General features: G+C 46.2%; 1 protein-coding gene across 4 annotated transcripts in view; it reads right to left on the bottom strand.

Annotated features, from left to right (window-relative positions):
* The window catches only part of IMPG1 (interphotoreceptor matrix proteoglycan 1), a 205,122-nt gene that overhangs the window by 186,072 nt on the left and 2,298 nt on the right, over nt 1-16,752 (bottom strand). The gene's annotated exons all lie outside the window — the stretch shown is intronic.

Raw genomic sequence — 16,752 nt, 5'->3', positions numbered from 1 at the left:
GTCATGGAGCCATCTGATTTTTCCACTCCTGCTTTGGCTTAAATAAGCCAACATAAACATTCAAAATCGAATGTGTACACATTAGTAGACAGATGTTATTATATTTGCGTGAAGGGTACACAACAGCGGTTTAAGTAGCATTCACCCACATTTTTTATTGCCAATATCGCCTGGGAATATCAGTATGTAATTTGAATTTGGTTCAAAAACCTGCATAGAATTTGTAGCTCGAATTTTAACTCATTCGCCCATCTCCAATCATTATCTGAGATGTGTTTCTAAGGAGTGGACCGTACAAGTACAAAGAGAAAGCCCCATTTATAAACAATTAGACTTTTTCTGTTTTTGTATCAGGGGCATTCTTGGACATTTGGATAGTTTTAGGTGAGTATAGTATTTATGTTTGGGTGTGGTGGAGGTTGTTTTTTAAAAATGGTGTCAGAAGTCAGAACTTGAGATCTGACTCCAAAAGACTGTTCATGGTCCCAAGTTCAACAATGCATCTGGCCGCTCTTCCTTCTCTCTGGAATAATCTACCCGAGACGCTCAAAGCCACCACTGGTTGGTCTAAATTCTTTCAAAGCTAAAGCAGTCTCACATTTTAATCTGGTCTGTAACTGTTACATATGCCTATAACATATATTATCTTTAACTGTTCATGAAAGTTCTTTAAATATAATGCATAACCTCTGTTCATTTAATGTATCCATGTATTATCATCATGACACTGTGCCTAGGACATACTTGAAAATGTATTACATCCTGGTGTAGCATAGCTTCCGGCCGCTACTACTTTCCGTGGGCCCTAACAGTATAAGTCCTGCTAGGGACAGGCACTGGAGGGTTAGATTATCTCATAAGGGCCTAGTGTGCTATTGAAGCTCTGGATATATTTACTGTATCTAGGGGCGGGCCTAGCAACAGCCTGAGAGTGTCAGCCTGGGGGGAGGATACTGGTTGGGTCAAATGTAAATGTATGATACGTATCAGTATTAGACCTGCCCTGTTATGGGGAAGGGTTACAAGCACAACCCCAAAGTATATATACTGGCACTGTCCCAGAAATCAGTGTGTCTCTTTTCTCCCCTTGTGGAGTATCCCCACAAGGGGATACAGGATGATCACCAGAAGGGAACCTGGAGGGGCCTCAAGCCTTAGGTAACCTTCAGGGAATGTGGACTGCTGTATAATCTGGACTATGCAATAAACATCCATTGAACCATCCAAGTGTGTGATTCACTGCCTGGTGATAAAAGGAGTGTCAGCAAGGACCACCCTGCAGACACAGGATCCTCGCTGACTGGAGGTGCTGCCAATAACGAATAAGGTACCCTGAAAGCCTGTCCTGATTTTCCCCACACCAACTCGGACCAACAGAGCCCTCCTGTTACCTCACAGGTATGCACAGGACCAGGAGACATACTAGTAGAGACCAAATTATCACAGAGGGGGGGGGGGGTAAAGGGGCTACACTGGAAAAACATTTTTAAAATAAGAAGAGGTTTCACTTATCCACATTTTGATTTATCTGAATATATTAAAACTGTTCACTTGAAAAAAATATTGGCATATAAATATTGGAGTAAAACAGAAGATTTTGCTTGTTAGTGAATAGAACCATTGTTTCAGATACATGTAAACATTAGTCAAATAATTGTGGTTGAGTCAAAAAAATGTCAAGTGATTTGAGCCATAAGTGTATCATCTCCATCTTTTTTTATTTATGTGTAAGACGTCCGCCTGCTGCATTAAGTTTGTCGATCCTGCTGCTCAAATCTTTCTCCCGCAATCAAACGGGACACACTGCAATGCGACATACAAACAAAAATGAGGGCGCAAAGGAAAGACAATATCAGTTGAAAAATAAAATCACTTTATATAAAAAATAAACAATGATAAAACTTACAATTTACATGTGTTTATTAAGTATCCTCACAGTCCCTCCCAATGATGAAATAGTTGGTCATTGTATTACAATAGAACTTCAGTTTGACCCCACTGAAGTTTTACTGTGGTTTTGTTCCGGTTTACATCTACCAGAGGGACCTGCCAGGACCAACCAGTTAACATTGGGAGGGACTGTGTGGATACTTCTTAAATACATGTAAATTGTACGTTTTATCATTGTTTACATTTTATATAAAGTGATTTTATTTTTCAACTGATATTGTGTTTCCTATGCGCTCTCTCTCTTTTGTTTGTATGTCGCTTCAGTGAATAACCCTAAACTTTGATTGTTTACATCTCCATGCACATCATCTTGGTTCTGCAGTTTAAAAACGGCATAATCTGTGAAACATATGGATTCAATCTTAATTCTTACATATAAAATAAGATGCAATGTAATTCATTTGGAAAATGTCAAACATTTATTGTATATTTTTGGTATGTTTGCAGCCTCAAAATAGATGGTAAATTACTATGCTACAGTACTTAAACCAGCCTCTCTATCTTCCTCACTAGAAGTATTATTCTGCACTACCATATTATACAATAAACTATTATTGATTGTGTAAAGCCACTTTTCTATGTAGTTGGTTGTTTAAATTTGAGTTGGATTGCTTCAGCAAGTATGGCTTGCTGGAATTTAATTCACACTGAATCTCCGTAACACTTCTAACAACTCACACTCAAGATTTTCCTTTGATCTATCTCTGTGATGTTTGACTATCTCCTGCTAAGGACTGTAGCACTTTGTATCTGATTTACTTTGAACTGTTTCTTGATCAAAACTTGCAGAAAGTGAAACTGACTTTACAAAAATGTCTGCTTCCATATGCTGTTGCTTCCACTTCTCCCCTCAAATAACTTTTTCTTCTCAAAGCGGTGTTACTGTATGTTTCATTATGAGCTACGTATGAATCTTAGCTAATAGGAAAACGGGATTAGATGATAATTTTTTTCTTTTATTGTAACCTCATAAATTGGCAAAAATCGCATTTAAGATAAATATTTTTTTTTGTATGTGCACAAGATAATTATGTTTTAATATTCAGTAGTTCCACTTTTTTTAACAGGTCAAAGGCTGTGTCCATAGTACCTCAGACCGCGCGGACGTGTCCGCACGCTGAGCGAACAGACTGCCTTAAGGCAGTGTTCGCATACATGCGACGTGCGGGCGCGTCCACACGAAGGCAGGAGGGGTCGCGCGATGCGCGAGAAATCAGTTAAAACTGATTTCTCGCGCAACAGGACGGTCACGTGAGCTCTGTGACATCACTGGGAACACCCCTAGGAACGCCCCCCAGGGCCCGAGTACTATGGCCAGGGAAAGCACCCGCTTTCCCTCAGCCTCAGCACGTCTCCACATGGGCTGCACCACTATGTCCGCAGCCTAACCCATCACTCAGATTGTAAACCCTCCGGGGCACGGATTTCCTTTCCGATTGTCTGAATGTTTATTGCACTAGTGTATTATAATTCCCTGTAATATATTGTTATTATACATTTTGTAAAGTGATGCATACACTGTTGGCTCGTTGTAAATAAAAACATACAAGCTTACATTCATATACGGTAATGGGCTAATCTTACATTAACTATACAAAGCAGGCTATTGCTTTCTCTCAGCTCAACCAGCACAGAGGTTATACTAACCGATCTCAATCTCGTTCATTACGATACTTCATAGGTTGTGATGCCTTTGATGAATCAACATATCAATTATACTATTTTTTTTGTGCATAAGCTTTTGAGGCTGCAGAGGTCTCTTCATCAACTAATATGACTGCAGGGAACACCCTGTGTAGGATAAACATCTGTTTGAATGGCCTCACATGCTAATTAAGCAGGCTGAACTTCATTGTCAGGTGACTTGTTAGGCCCATATAACCCCAGATAGAACAGCTTCAGTCTGCCTGCAGCACATCTCCAAGTAGCACATTGTAAGTGGCAAGACAACTGAAATTTAAAAGGAAGTTCAAAAGAAGTGGACAACAGATACTGGCCCTGATTCCTGCATTTCAACTACGCTGGAAAGGAGGATATCATCTATCCCAGACTGCACATCTCAGCACTTTACTATTGCTGTGATGCCGCCTTTAATTTTTATATTTGCTGTGACCTCACTTCTTCTCAAATTATGCACTTCCTTCCCCCAGCCTCATCATGTCTCTAACTCTAATCATATATCTCCGTCTCTCCTTTCTTCACTGCTTCTCAGTTCACATGAACTCCTTTCTTACCTGCGCCCTCTGACACCACACAGCTATATCGCCTGCACTAAATTATACCCCTTCAAATCATCCTCACAAATACTCTTTCTATCCATGCTTCTCCTCCTTGCTTCTGGGGATATCTCTGCCAATCTGGGTCCCTGCCTTATTTCTACATACTCTCGTCCGTGCCTGCCAAATGCAACTTCTACTCCTTCTGGTGTCAACCCCTCCAACCTCATACCATCCCCTTCCACCCTCCCTCATATCTCCCTTTCTCCTGTGCCCTTTGGAATGCTCGCTCCCTTTCTAACAAGTTCCTCTCTGTGCATGACTTATTTTTCTCTCACTCTGCTCCTATTTGCTATAACTGAGACCTGGCTCACTCAGTCTGACTCTGCACTGGAAGCTGCCCACTCTTATAGTGGCATTTTTTTCTCCCACACTCTGCGCCCTGATGGCAGGGGTGGAGGAGTGGGACTCCTGTGCTCCTCCCTCTGCAGTTACCGAACCCTTCCTACTCCCTTTCTTGCTTTTCCCTCCTTTGAGACTCACACTGTCCAGGTCTTCTCTCCTCTCCCTGTCCATGTGGCGGTCATCTATCGCCCACCTACCTCTACTCATTCCCCTTCTGCTTTTCTCTCTAACTTTGAATCCTGCTCTCTTTCTTTCTCTCCTCAGGCTCCCCTGTTCTTCTCCTTGGGGACTTCAATTGCCACATTGATGACACATCTCTCCCTTGGGCTTCCCGCTTTCTCTCTCTAATCTAATCATTTGGCCTTCAACAGTGGACTGCAGCCAGCACCCACAAGGATGGCCACTACCAAGACCTGGTTTTCACTAAAAACTTCTCTCTCTTCGATTTCTCCATTTGCCCTTTTCCTCTCTCTGACCATCACCTCATCTCATTCGACTATCTCACTTCTCCCCTTCTCCACCTCCATCTAACCCTCGGTTCTGCAGAAACCTGCACTCTATTAACCTACCAGACTTTGAGTCCACTGTACGCTCCTCCCTTTCCTCTCTCAGCTCTGCTACAGACCCTTACAACCTGGTCAGGAACTACAACTCTGCCTTATCCTCCTCTCTTGATCTACATGCCCCGCTTTCTCTCTGCCGTCCTCGCCCTTCTAACCCCAGACCCTGGCTAAATTTACAAACGCGCATGCTGCGTTTTTCACTTGATCCTCTGAACGCCTCTGGAGGAAATCTCATACTCTCGCAGATGCACTTACCAGAATGCCCTCCTACTGTCTCTGGATGTTCTCCCTACCTACCAATTAGATTTTAGCTCCTCGGAGCAGGGACTCCTCTTCCTTAATGTTACTTTTATGTCTGAAGCACTTATTCCCATTACCTGTCATTTATATTATCTGTTATTTATTTGATTACCCCGTGTATTACTACTGTGAAGCGCTATGTGCATTAATGGCGCTATATAAATAAAGACATACAATACAATAATGTCTGAAACACTTGCTAAGTAATATTGGATGGTCATTGATAAGATAACCCCAATGCTCATATTAGTATTCAGTAGTGTACAGTAAATAGTAGATTTGTATTCAACAAATGCAAAAAGTAGGAAAAGCCCAGATATAAGTATTTTATTATCTGAATTAACATCACATGGAAGATATGAGAAGGATTATGGAAATTGTACATCATCTAGCAATGGATATTTCAGATCCTAGTTCTCTGATCAGCCTGTTAGTGTGTATGTGTGTATATATATATATATATATATATAATCAAAAAAATAAATAGATGATACCGTTCTGTGGCTAACGAAATGCTTTTATTTGTGCGAGCTTTCGAGATACACTGATCTCTTCTTCCGGCGATGTTACAATGAATGCAGCAAAAGCTTCCGGAATAAGAGATCAGTGTATCTCGAAAGCTCGCACAAATAAAAGCATTTCGTTAGCCACAGAACGGTATCATCTATTTATTTTTTTGATTATTGAAGCTCGGCTAACACGGTACTGATACCTCTACATGTATATATATATATATATATATATATATATATTCTTTTTGTTTTATTTTTTGTTTTAAGATTTGAAAGAATAAAGTTAGGTGAGTTTCTTCTCTTGGATGGTGGGGAGGTGCTAATACCCAATAGTGAGCTGTAGGTTTTAGTCTTAGTTGAATGTTGTGAATGGACTTTTGATTATGGTATTTGAATGGCTCCATTGAGCTGGTAAAATTGACAGCAGCTAAACTGTATATATTGCTATATTGGCCTGCCACTCTGAGTAAATGGTGTCCTGGCATTAAGAATTTACATCCACTATTGTGTCTTAATTCTTGTCGAATGTTTGTAAATGTGCAAAAAAAAATCATCAGCATGATAATTTTCAAACCATAAATGGAGGCATTTGCATATTCTGTATTAAAAACATCCTCTTATTTACCTGTAAAACAGCACATACTAAGGGATTTTTCATAAACTGCTGAAAAAAATCTGCCGTTTATACAGTATACCCATGTATTTTTTTACCTCAGCTCTTTATCCACAGTAAAGCAATCATTTAGTGAATATATTATACAATTCACAAATTGTGGAAGAGATGTTAAATTAATCAAGCATCCAAAGATCCTGTGGATATTCACTTGGATTACACACAGGGATCACAGGTACACCGGGAAATCAACGTATATTTTTCCAAAACACTATCTCTGCCAATTTCCTTGTGAATGTAGCCAATTTTGGGAAATTTTTATGAGCACCATAGGCCCAATATTCTCCAGTTTCACAGAAAAGCTTAGAGTTTGACATTGCGACTGATTTTTATACTTTCAATGTACAATTTATGTCAACAGTAAACAAAGATGCCCCAATGCACATCCAGTATGACAAATTATTTAGTTAATTTCTATATTTTTTTCTTCTCATAACATAAGTTTAATATTTTGTCCAAAATATGTCAAGGTGGAACCTTTCAGCAGGTTCTTACACTACTAATTGTATATGGTGCCCTTTGTGTTACTTCCACTGCATAAAGAAAATAGGAAATACAGTGAAACAATGATATAGTTAATAGCATGTGATGTGTGATGTATGCAACTGCAGAAATGAGACACATGACATTATACTTTGCAGCGCATACATGTCACGCATTCCATGCTATTGACTATATCATTGTTTTGTTCCCTCTTTCTCTACACAGAGACCAGAGAGTGTTAAACCTGACCAACCCGCAACCCCCACTATTCCTGCTGCCACCCACAGGCTACAGAACAACAGCAAATGGATACTTAGCTGCTCAGACGCTGGAGTGAGGGAAAACAGCCGGGATCCCGGTTCGTGTGAATAGGCGTATTCCAGCCAAAAAGGTAAGTAGATATGTAGAGAGGAAGGCAATACACAGCTCTCCAGTAAGGCAATCAGAAGATGCAATCAATGAAAAGCGATAAACCAAAACGTATAGACACATGTCCATGGCACCTGACGCGTTTCATACCCGACGGGGTACTTTGTCAAAGGGTAAGGAACCATACTGTACTGATCTTTAAGTACCCTCCTCTGTTCCCTGATAGGACCATAGTGCAGCCAGTAGACTGAAATAAACGTACATGTGGAATAAGGTGACTGATATAAACACTAGAGGAGGGTATACGAAGATCTGCAGTGTGTAAAAATCATAACAAACATACATTACAATAGCAAAATAACATAGATAATACATGTATAAACATAATGTAAATAATGTGACCACTACTCCCTAAATAGCAACATAGTGAACGCACAATAATTTAAAAACAACTAAACTAGACAATATGTATTTAGTACTAACCACTATAACTAAATGTATACTCAGTAAGAAAAATCATATATAATATAAATAATTAAATACTCAAATTAAACAACTATATAGATAGCAATATATACATTTGATAAATTATTTTTTGAAAAACGATAGAATGTTGAAACAACTACAGTACATTGGTTTCTTGTTACAATCAGAAATTCACATATACTGGAATAAATAATATCAATATACCCTATTTCCTCAATTCTAAGACGCCATCGATTCTAAGACGCACCCTTGATTTAATAAAAAAATTTGGGGAAAACCCCCACTATAATAAATGTGCAGATTTTTTTTTAACTAGCAGACAATAGCATACATTTATTCACACTACCTTACGCTACACTAGACTGCACTACAAAATTTATGCTGCGGCCGCGCTGTCACTGAGCGCACTTGGCGAGATCACTTCAGTGATTCCCAATAAGTATGGCCACACTCATGCGGCGCTCGCGCGCACGTAAGCTCACCACAGCTCAGCGCTTGGAGAGACATGGAAATTTAATTTCCAAGCATTCAGCAGGGTCACATGACCCTTCAATAACCAATGGGTAGAGAGGGACAGACATGGAATGGGGAGAGAGAGACAGACACAGAATCGGGAGAGATGGAGAGACACAAAATGGGGAGAGAGAGAGAGAGAGAGCTACAGATACAGCATGGGGAGAGAGAGGCAGTCACAGAATGGGCAGAGAGAGACAGACACAGAATGAGGAAAGACAGACAGAATGGGGAAAGAGAGAGGCAGACAGAATGGGGAGAGAGAGATACAGGCACAGAATGGGGAGAGAGAGAGACAGACACAGAATGGGGAGAGAGAGACAGCATCGGATGAGTGGAGAGAGAATGGATGGATGGATGGGATGAAGGAGAGAATGGAGGGAATGGGGAGAGGAAGGGAATGGCGAGAAGGTTGAGAATGGAGGGGAGGGAGAGAATGAGGGAAAGAGAGAATGAAGGGAAAGGGGGGTTAGAGAATGGAGGGAAGGGGGAGGGAGAGAAGGGAGGGAAGGGGGGGAAGGAGAGAGTAGAGGGAAGGGGGGGGAAGGAGAGAATGGAGGGAAGAAGGGAGGGAGAGAATGGAGGGAAGGGGGAGGTAGAGAATGGGGGGAAGGGAGAGGGAGAGAATGGAAGGAAGGGGGGAAGGAGAGAATGGAGGGAAGGGGGGAAGGAGAGAATGGTGGGAAGGGGGGAGGGAGAGAATGGAGATACACACACACACACACACAGACACACACACACACACACACACAGACACACACAAACACACAAACACAGCTCCCTCTGCACCTCCTGCAGTTCACAGAGAGATTCGACAAGGGGGAGGGCTGCTGGGCAATGTGAAGATCCCTGGCAGGTATCTCCAGCTGATCTCTCTGCACCTTGGGGGAGGGGTAAGGGGGGAGCTGTGATCACAGCCATGCTGTTGCTGCACACTGAAGATCCCCGGCTAGCATCTCCTGCAGCGCCCCCTAGCTGATTTTTTTTAGTACATCGATTCTAAGACGCATCCCTATTTCATACGTGAAAATGGAAAAAAAGGTGTGTCTTAGAATCGAGGAAACACGGTATATAAAATCAAATTGACCAGCATAAACCATATGTAGTGGAGGAATAAAGGAAAAAAGAAGGAAAGGAGGAAGGGAGGGGATGAGGGAGGGGAGGAGTGGAGAATGGGAGGGAAGGGGGATATTGGAAGGACCAATGGGAGACGGGGGGGGGAAGAGAGAAGAAAAGCGGAAAGAACAGGTAGAATCATGAACATATGTAGTAACATAAGATACAATAAACTATAACATATAACAACATGAGACATAAGGTTGTCAAACAACATAATTTGTGTATTATAGATATTGGCGTAATGGAACATATACAAACATATACATATATCAGCGTTCGACAATCATATACATTTACACGCCCGGGGCGAGTGGATTTAACCTCCGGGCGAGTAAATATTGGCCCAAGCAGCACACATGTTTGTTTTTTTATATTTCTCCTGCTCGCGCTGAAATTTCTCCTGCTCGTGCTGAAATTTCTCCTGTTCGTGCTGAAAAAAAAAAATAATCTCCCCCTGCTGATTGGCGCGCGCTCCCAGGCTTTGTGGGCGCGCGGCCAGGCTCTATATGAGCCCGCCTCCAACGAGCAGCCATTCTTTCTGGCCGGAGATATGTTGGAGGGTAAGTACTCTCCAATCTCTACATGCTGCGGCCCCTCTGTTCCTTCCCTGCAAGCAAACCCGTGCGATCCCCCTGGTCCCCACATGGCTCCCTACTCACCACCGCTTTTCTCTGCTCGTGCCCTCTCCTGCCTTTGCGTTAGCTCTCCCCTCCTGTCTCTTTCCCCTCCTCCTGTCCCCTTCCCCTCCTCCTGTCCCCTTCTCCTCCCCTCCTCCATCCCCTTCCCCTCCTCCTGTCCCCTTCCGCTCCTCCTGTCCCTCGATCCACCGATCGCTGCCCGGGACAGGAGGTCCCAACTGCTGCAGTCCGGTTGTCGTACGGGGGGGGGGGGGGGGGCGCTCTCGCCACTTGCCTCCCTCACCATGTGCCTCCCTGCCAGCTAACTTCATAACGGCGCAGCCTCCGCATGAGGTGAGGGGGGGGGGGGAAGCCGGGCTGATCGCCTGCCAAACCACTAGCTTCATGGTGCAAACCTGTTTGCCAGTGCACTGCGGAACATGCCAGCGAGGGGAGCAGGGCAGTGGCGGCCACGGCGGGGCTGATTGTCCCCTGGGGTGCCCGCTGGGGGACACTTCGCCACGTGACTCCCACCCACCCTGCCACCTCTCCAAAGCTTCCACTACGCCCGCGTGAGATATGGGGCGGGGGGGGGGGGGGGGGGAGCTGTCGGCCTGCCCCCCCCCCACGAGCGGGAGATGGGCGCGGGTGGGTGGGGGAGGAGCGTGGTGGTGGTGGTGGTCGCGGCCTTTCCTCCCCCCGTGTGTGTGTATATATGGGTGTGTGTGTGCTTGTGTGGGTATATATGGGAGTGTGTGTGTGTATGGGAGTATGTGTGTATGGGAGTATGTGTGTGACACCAGAGGTACCCCCCCCAGTCAGTCACCCCCCCAGTCTGTCACCCCCCCCAGTCAGTCACCCCCCCCAGTCAGTCACCCCCCCCAGTCAGTCACCCCACCCCCCCAGTCAGTCACCCCACCCCCCCAGTCAGTCACCCCCCTCCCCCCAGTCAGTCACACCCCCCCAGTCAGTCACACCCCCCCAGTCAGTCACACCCCCCCAGTCAGTCACCCCCCCCAGTCAGTCACACCCCCCAGTCAGTCAGTCACCCCCGCCCCGTCAGTCACCGACCCAGCCAGTCAGTCAGTCACCCCCACCCCGTCAGTCACCCCCACCCTGTCAGTCACCCACCCAGCCAGTCAGTCACCCACCCACCCAGCCAGTCACCCACCCAGCCAGTCACCCAGCCAGTCACCCCCCACAGTCAGTCAGCCCCCCCAGTCAGTAACCCCCCCAGTCAGTAACCCCCCCCAGTCAGTAACCCCCCCAGTCAGTCACCCCCCCCCAGTCAGTCACCCCCCCCCAGTCAGTCACCCCCCCAGTTAGTCACCCCCCCAGTTAGTCACCCCCCCAGTCAGTCACCCCCCAGTCAGTCACCCCCCAGTCAGTCCCCCCCCAGTCAGTCCCCCCCCCTAGTCAGTCACCCCCCCCAGTCAGTCAACCCCCCAGTCAGTCACCCCCCCAGTCAGTCACCACCCCCAGTCAGTCAGTCACTCCCGCCCCGTCAGTCACCCACCCAGCCAGTCACCCAGTCACCCACCAAGCCAGTCACCCAGCCAGTCAGTCACCCACCCAGCCAGTCACCCAGCCAGTCAGTCACCCACCCAGCCAGTCACCCAGCCAGTCACCCACCCAGCCAGTCAGTCACCCCCCCCAGTCAGTCACCCCCCCCAGTCAGTCACCCCCCCCAGTCAGTCACCACCCCCAGTCAGTCAGTCACTCCCGCCCCGTCAGTCACCCACCCAGCCAGTCACCCAGTCACCCACCAAGCCAGTCACCCAGCCAGTCAGTCACCCACCCAGCCAGTCACCCAGCCAGTCAGTCACCCACCCAGCCAGTCACCCACCCAGCCAGTCAGTCATCCATCCAGCCAGTCAGTCACCCCCCCCCAGTCAGTCACCCCCCAGTCAGTCAGTCACCCACCCAGCCAGTCACCCAGCCAGTCACCCACCCAGCCAGCCAGTCACCCACCCAGTCAGCCACCCAGCTAGCCACCCAGCCAGTCAGCCACCCAGCCAGTCAGCCACCCAGACAGTCAGCCACCCAACCAGCCAGTCAACCACCCAGCCAGCCAGTCACCCACCAAGTCAGCCAGTCACCCACCCACCCAGCCAGCCAGTCACCCACCAAGCCAGACAGTCAGCCACCCAGTCAGTCACCCAGCCAGTCACCCAACCAGCCAGCCAGCCAGTCACCCACCCAGCCAGCCAGTCACCCAGCCAATCAGTCACCCAGCCAGTCAGTCACCCAGCAAGTCAGTCACCCAGCCAGTCAGTCACCCAGCCACCCACCCAGCCAGTCAGTCACCCACCCAGTCAATCAGTCACCCAGCCAGTCCCCCACCCGGCCAGTCACCCACCAGGCCAGCCAGTCACCAACCCTCTCTCTGTGTATCACCCACCCTCTGTGTGTCACCCATCATTTCTCCCCTCTGTGTCTCCCCCCCTCTGTATCTCCCCCCTCTCTCCCACACTCTCTCTCTCCCCCCCAAACTCTCTCTCCCCCCCACACTCTCTCTCTCCCCTCCCACACTCTCTCTCTCCCCCCCCACACTCTCTCCCCCCACACTCTCTCTCTCTCCCCCACACTTTCTCTCTCTCTCCCCCACACTCTCTCTCTCCCCCACACTCTCTCTCTCTCTCCCCCACACTCTCTCTCTCTCCCCCACACTCTCTCTCTCCCCCACACTCTCTCTCTCTCTCCTCCACACTCTCTCTCTCTCCCCACACTATCTCTCTCTCCCACACACTCTCTCTCTCCCCCACACTCTCTCTCTCTCTCCTCCACACTCTCTCTCTCTCCCCCACACTCTCTCTCTCTCCCCCACACTCTCTCTCTCTCCCCCACACTCTCTCTCTCCCACACTCTCTCTCTCCCACACTCTCTCTCTCTCCCCCACACTCTCTCTCTCTCCCCCACACTCTCTCTCTATCTCCCCCACTCTCTCTCTCTCTCTCTCTCTCTCTCTCTCTCTCTCTCCCACTCTCTCTCCTCTCTCTCTCTGTCTCTCTCTCCCCCACTCTTTCTCCCCCACTCTCTCTCTCTCCCTCTCTCTCCCTCCTCTCTCCCTCTCTCTCCCTCTCTCTCCTCTCTCTCTCTCTCTCTCTCTCTCTCTCTCTCTCTCTCACACTTTCTCTCTCCCACACACTCTCTCTCTCCCACACACACTCTCTCCCACACTCTCTCTCTCCCCCCCCACACACTCTCTCTCTCTCCCCCCACACTCTCTCTCTCTCTCCCCCAAACACTCTCTCTCCCCCAAACACTCGCTCTCTCTCTCCCCCACACACACTCTATCTCTCTCCCCCCCACACTCTCTCTCTCTCCCCCACACCTCTCTCTCTCTCCCCCACACACTCTCTCTCTCTCCCCCACACACTCTCTCTCTCCCGCGCACACACTCTCTCCTCCCCGCACACTCTCTCTCTCTCTCCCCCACACTCTCTCTCTCTCTCTCTCTCTCTCTCTCTCGTCCCCCACACTCTCTCTCTCTCCCCCTCTCTTCCCCCCCACTCTCTCTCTCTCTCCCCCCACTCTCTCTCTCTCTCCCCCCCACTCTCTCTCTCTCTCCCCCCACACTCTCTCTCTCTCCCCCCCTCTCTCTCTCTTTCTCCCCCACACTCTCTCTCTCTCCCACACACTCTCTCTCTCTCCCCACACTCTATCTCTTTCTCCCTCACACTCTCTCTCTCTCTCTCTCTCTCCCCCACACTCTCTCTCTCTCCCCCACACACTCTCTCTCCCCCCACACACTCTCTCTCTCCCCCACACACTCTCTCTCTCTCCCCCACACACTCTCTCTCTCTCTCTCTCGATCTCTCTCTCGATCTCTCTCTCGATCTCTTATTTACCCTATATATCTTAACTGCCCTATACTACACCGAAATAACCTATACTGCTTTCTTCCAGATCTGACTCAAGCTTCACATGGAAGACATCGGAACCCCACTAACCCAGAAGACAGGCAGGGAACACCTCCACTCCAATATATAACATTGCGGGAATGCGTGTACCTGGACATTGAGGGACTGCGGATCAGGTAAGATCCCAGGTGGGATTGCTGCTTTAGATATTGTGAAGCGGGGACGTCCAGACACTGGTTAAGAGGTTCAGGAAGCTAGTCATTCACACCTGGCTTTTATTTCTAGATCCGACATTTACACACATACACACACGTAACAAGGACGAATTGTAGTATAATGTAATACAATAAATACATTTATGTTAAAAACGAATGTTGTTCTGACTAGGAATTTATTAAATGTATTTTATTTTAAAGCGGGGTTGGGGGCAGGACTAGGGGCGGGGTTGGGACTAGGTGGCGAGTAGATTTTTGGGTTGGGCGAGTAGATTTTTGGGTGATTTGTCGAACACTGTATATGTATATACATATATGCAGTGTTCGACAAACCTATACATTTGCTCGCCCCAGGCGAGTGGATTTAACCCCCGGGCGAGTAAATATTGGCCCAAGCAGCACACGTATATATATATATATATAATCAAGAAATAAATAGATGATATCGTTCTGTGACTAACGAAATGCTTTTATTTGTGCGAGCTTTCGAGATACACTGATCTCTTCTTCCTTGTCATTATGCACAGGCATCTAGTTTATTTATGTGCCATCACAATATTAGAGTAGTTCATTGTTTATTCACATATCATTTAATTCTTTATTCAATTTCCTCAATATTTATTTTGAATAATCACCAGCACTATAAATTTCTAGATAATTTAATCACACACTTCTAGAGGCGCTGCTTTTTTTCTTTGTCTCTCTCTCTCTCTCTCTCTCTCTCTATATATATATATATATATATATATATAAAGCAACTGTAAATATTACTGTATGTTCATTTGCATGTCTTAGACAGGTCTGCAACCCTGTCTTTCCCCATTGTCACCCAGCATACAGCGCTTCCACTGCAGCAAGGGATTCTGGGAAATGACATGCAAATGAGCACTCAGTGCCACCTTTTGTCTCAAGCTCGTATTACACAAGCCAATCCTCAAGCCAATGCATGCTGTTTTAAACACAGCTTTTAAACAGAGGCTGGGATGAGATGCAAAGCCATTAGACCTACTCACATACATGTTTCAACCTTGATGGGTATCATCAGTGTGAGGCTGGTCTTAATGGCTAGAGCAGGTTTGAGACTAGACTAGGTAATCACCACTGTCATTAAGGTTATGGTGGGTAAAAAAAGTGACAAAAACCCTCCACAGTAAAGCATAAAGCAACTGTAAATATTACTGTATGTTCATTTGCATGTCTTAGACAGGTCTGCAACCCTGTCTTTCCCCATTGTCACCCAGCATACAGCGCTTCCACTGCAGCAAGGGATTCTGGGAAATGACATGCAAATGAGCACTCAGTGCCACCTTTTGTCTCAAGCTCGTATTACACAAGCCAATATATATATATATATATATATATATTTTTACAGACAAAGAGAGATGTATAAGGATTAAATCTCAACTCTAAAGAAAATATATATATATATATTAAAAAATTAATCTGTAAGAAAGTGTTTTAATTCCCAATCGACATTTATTCCACTGGGATTTAGGGTATTCAAGGTATAGATCCAATACATCGCTCTTTGGTTTAATTTCTGAAGTCTGTCACGACTTGAGGATGTATTGGAATATATTCAATTCCTTTAAGTGTGAAATTTGTAATTCCTCCCTGAGGACAGGTAGAAAAATGTCTTGCAACCGGGTGCGCCAAATCTTTTTTTTGTTATTAAACTTACATGTTCACTGTTTCTTAACCGTAAAGGTCGAATGGTTCGGACGATATTTTCTTTATGATAACCACATTCTAATTTGTAGATAACAAAGCTTGTATGACAATTGCTAAATGTAGTAATTCAATATGAGCACAACCTTCTCAATCTCATGAACTGTGCCTTGGGGATGCTCTTGATCAGTGACCTGGGATGACAACTCTAGGCCCCAGAGGAGAGTGTTCATAGAAAGTGCCTTTCTATAATGATCTGATTGAAAATTATTATTAATGTCTGTATACAGGGGAAAATCCAAATAATTTATATGATGTATATAGAGAAAGTTCAATATTTGCTACAAGCACCTACTGTGCATGACGGTGAAGTCAAATTATATTTCCACTCAGCGTTCATATCGCGTTTAATTCTTTTACTGCCTGAGGGACAAATGGTTGCTGGCCTGTTGGGCAGCACATGGGTTAAGGCTGAAATAAACTCATCTTCCCACCACAACACCACCTCAACATCATAAATTGAGAATTGTATCATGTATGTTGGCTTTACCCTGGAGCCTGCAGAGAAGCTCCCTCTCCCTCCCCACAACTTACATATACATAAATAAACACACAACAAAGGTCTGGAGGTACAAAGGCCATGGCTTTATTTACACAAATAATAAACCCTGGTAAGTGCCAACCCTGACAGTGTGCTCCCCCTCCCCCCCCACCCCAGGTAAGGCCAATGGCACCCCAACCATGGCTCACAAGACCCACCAAGCCGGCGCCTCACTGGCCCAGCCGTCCAGCGAGACTGA

The sequence above is a fragment of the Ascaphus truei genome, chromosome 4 (genome assembly GCF_040206685.1).
Source record: "Ascaphus truei isolate aAscTru1 chromosome 4, aAscTru1.hap1, whole genome shotgun sequence".
In the NCBI taxonomy this organism is placed as follows: domain Eukaryota; kingdom Metazoa; phylum Chordata; class Amphibia; order Anura; family Ascaphidae; genus Ascaphus; species Ascaphus truei.
This window is presented reverse-complemented; position numbering and strand designations above follow the sequence as displayed.